The sequence below is a fragment of the Desmodus rotundus genome, chromosome 3 (assembly GCF_022682495.2).
Source record: "Desmodus rotundus isolate HL8 chromosome 3, HLdesRot8A.1, whole genome shotgun sequence".
NCBI lineage: Eukaryota > Metazoa > Chordata > Mammalia > Chiroptera > Phyllostomidae > Desmodus > Desmodus rotundus.
This window is the reverse complement of record NC_071389.1, coordinates 37,616,802-37,620,602: the sequence shown is the minus strand read 5'-3', so window position 1 is coordinate 37,620,602 and position 3,801 is coordinate 37,616,802. Positions and strand designations below refer to the sequence as shown.

Sequence of the window (3,801 nt, the reverse complement as noted above, 5' to 3'; positions counted from 1 at the left end):
AAGCCTTCCAAGTAGTCTTGATATCTACCTAATGTGAGAAAGCTCTTAGGAAGAGGTTGACTTTCCCTTGACTCTGCCTCCCCTCTTTGCACAGACTCAAGTTTCCATAGCCCATGGCCAAGAGCGCTTCCAATCCAGTGATTATTTCTGCCAAGCAGAGTCAGGTCGACCAGCTGGTAAAACCATTTAGGAAGGACTGAATTGATTCTCGTGACACGAGGTGTTGTAAGACTTATAACAAGTTTATAGACCTCCGTGGAAATCTGACTCATTTTTCTTATCGCCCATATAAAGGTTTTAAGGTGAACAGATGATTGTATGGAGGTGATTATTTGCCAAATAAGGGACATCTGGGCTGTAGTCACAGCAAGTCAACCTCTTTAGCTGGTGGAAGGGAAGAGGAGACAAACTTAAAGAATTTTGGTGGAAAAAAGCACTTTGGGTTAATTTATCTCAACAGGAGTCTTGATACCTAAATATTCAGGTAGCAGTATTTGAAAACTTTGATTTATAAATTCAAGAAAGTTGCCCTGAGAAACTTGTAATCCTCTAGAATGGCCACATACTTCAAATACTCAGCACCGAGAATAGTGCCCAGGGTACTTCCCACAAGCACATCAGTTAGTCTCTGACTGAACTTAAAACAATGTATGCATATTAAAGAAACGTAACCAAGAACAAACTCTGGGACCCTGAGAAATCAATGTTTCTTCTGAAAGTCAGCAACAACCACCCGTGTGGGCACAGCTGAGAAGTTACAGGTGCCTCAGTCCAAACATCACGTCCCAAATACTCTCAAGTGCTAGTGCTCAGGACTAGCATTCAACAAGTTGCTGGCCTCTGTGGGCCCTGATTATTAGCACAGACAGCTGTTACAGCTGGATATCTGGCTGCCCTGTGTCTACTACCAAGCCCACAGCCACCCCCAGAGCCTCAGAAAAGTTACATGTACTCAATGCTCCACTTGTTGGCAAGTTCCTTCACTGTGTTCTTGTTAGCAAGCCTGGCCAAGTGCTTCTGTTCAGATCCATTGGATCTGTCCACTCCATCCCAGTGATATCCAGGCTACATATTGAGTCTGTTGGGAGGATGTGCTGGGCCATTGTAGCAAGGACTCACTTTCTTGTTCTTGTTGGCCTTGTTCTTCCTGATAAAGTTGGCCGTGGGGTCCCCATCTCTTTCTTATTCTCTTGGCTTCTGATTCGTATCTTCATCAATATAGCAGGCCAGAAGCACTTACATTTTCTTTACTGCATCCTCCACATTTTGTTGCTATGCTGACTATGGACAGGTCCTTTTCCCCAGTGGGTACACAGCTCATCTGAGTCCTTCTCTGCTTTTCTCCTTTGCTCTAAACTTTCCAGTTTCAAATTCCTTCTATGCCTCGATTTCTCAAATATGGTTTCAGCATATTGGAATTCAGCTTCAAATACCATGGCTTCTTGGTGCCATTTCTTGTGTTCCTGCTGCTCTTGCTCTGTATGTCAGTTGACATGAACCCAGTTCTGGCCCCAGAATACATGTGTGCAGCCTTCTTTCCCAGGGGCTGTGAGTCCTTCAGGGTGGAGACAGATTGGAATCAGAAGATTTGGTCCTCAGTTTCTTCCTTACTGGAGAGAGATCAGAATCAAAGCTCTCGTGTGTAGGTCTAGTACATGGAGGTGACATATCTGAATCGGATCCCAGTGCCCTGAACTTTTATTCCACGGAGGAGAAAGTTCTGAGTCAGAGGCTTTCTGACTGTCACCTGTGCAGGAAGAAGAGTGCAATGTGCAATTCTGATGTCTTCTCAGTGAGGAGCTTGTAAATAAGACATTTCCTATGGCTGGATGAAGAGCCTTTAAAAATCATGCTGCTTATTTCCAAAATAGAATTTCATTTTTTGTGGAGGAAAGAGGTCATATTCATATTTGCTGCTGTTTGGGAGTGAGGGATGAGAGGATACTGGCCCCTTCCAACGTGGAGAAGTTTAGTTAGAGGCACTTTCTGGGGCTTTACTGCTTTTGATTCTGGACAGTGAATGAGGAACATGATGAGGCCTCCTGAGATGCAATGTGTCCAAGGAATCAAGAGTCCTACATTGAGATGTTGTCAAGGGAGCTGTTATGGGCTTTTTTTCTATGGGGAAAGATACATGAGGGACTGTGATAGGCCCTCCTAGAAGACCTGGACCTGGGATGTCATGATGGGACCCTTCCAGGCCATAGGATCTGGGGTGTTGTAACAAGCCCTCCTGGGAGGAGATTGAATCCAGAGTCATGATGAAAAAGTCGGTGTGAAGGTAGATCCTCATTGCAGCCTCCCAGAAGTTTCCATTTGGTATGGGAATGAAAGGTTTCCATCTGCTTTACTTCTTCTGCACATCCAAATCCAGCCACCACAGGCAAATCTCCATCCTTCTCTTCCTCCTTTTCTGGTTTAGTGGTGGAGACAGATGTCCAGCTCACATCCTCATTCACATCCTCATCTGCATTCTTTTGCCACTCAATATCAATACAGTAGCTCTTGATTGGATGGGAGGATTTGAGAAGAAAAGTTGTGATTAAAGCAGTTTAGGGAAGTGGTGAGCTGTCCACTGGGTTTTGGAATTTGGATAGAATTTACCTGGGTACAGGCCAGGTGGGAAGTGAAACAGTATATGGTGTATATAGGAATAAGCCTAGTGTATGGGGAGCATTTTGACATCTTAAGGATTTATACAACCTGCACAGCCAGAGTATTGACATTCACTTGAAAAGCTGCTTTGCCTTCATGTAGTAAAATGCTTTCAGCTCTTCCTAGAACCTGGTGTCCATTTTATTTCCATTGACGTTGGCTCCAGCCTAGGAGCTAGTCATGTTGCCCTGAGCATGCATGCCATAAACTAAATCCTGTGCTCACGTTAAGCTTCTGCTCTACTTATAAAGCTATTTTTGTCCCTTTTCCCTGGCATTCTCACATTTTGGCATCTATTTCCAATGTGGCTACTTTTTAGCCTTACTGTGGTCACTGAAGGCTAGGGCTATGATAAGGCTAGATGTTTGAAGTTGGATCTCAGGCTACTCCAGTACCATGTGAGTCTGGTGGGTCAATCTCAAACTCAGTTTCATCTGTAAAATGAGGAAACCCTCCACCTCAGGGGGTTGTTTTGAATGTAGGTAGAGCAACTATCTGTGTCAGGTATATCTATAACTTCTGACAGTACCTACTACGCAAGTTGAATTCTATGATGGAAAGGAACTTCTTGCCTTTTTGCTACTTTCTATCAGGCACTCAAAATGGCCACTTCTGTTCAGTCTAGTGACTCTGAACTTCTAACACTAAAAAATGGATGTGGCAGAGAAAAATACTCAAATATTTATGGGTCATCCCTAGAGCTCGTGTTGTAATGCTGTTGTCTGAGGGCATATGTGGCCCAAATGGGCAAAACAGATCTATGTGGTAGTGTGGTAACTACTCATATTACATCAGTGTGAATAAGGAGCCTAGTAACAGTCTCAATAAAAACAGGCAAAGCATCTCCCCGCTCCAGAACCCATAAGCACCTCTTTGGCTACCACTGTTCTGCATACCTGTCAGGCTTCCCCACAGAACTGAATCTGGGAAAGCAACTCAAGAAACTCTCCCTACTATTAATAGTTGAGTGGCAGGCCCATTGAAGTTTGAGGACAAGATCTATTCTAGCTTTAGCTGTTTTCCCTGCTTATAGGAATCAAAGATTATAACAGGATATACTCCCAACATTTCTCACATGGTTTGGGGCCCCTTTGTTTGAAATAATCTGAAGAAAAACAACATTTTTAGTTCAATGCTTCACCTGAC

General features: G+C 43.7%; 1 pseudogene; it reads right to left on the bottom strand.

Annotated features, from left to right (window-relative positions):
- Positions 1-942: 942 nt before the first annotated feature.
- Positions 943-2,293, bottom strand: LOC112314488 (BUD13 homolog pseudogene; annotated as a pseudogene).
- Between the last annotated feature and the right edge of the window lie 1,508 nt (positions 2,294-3,801).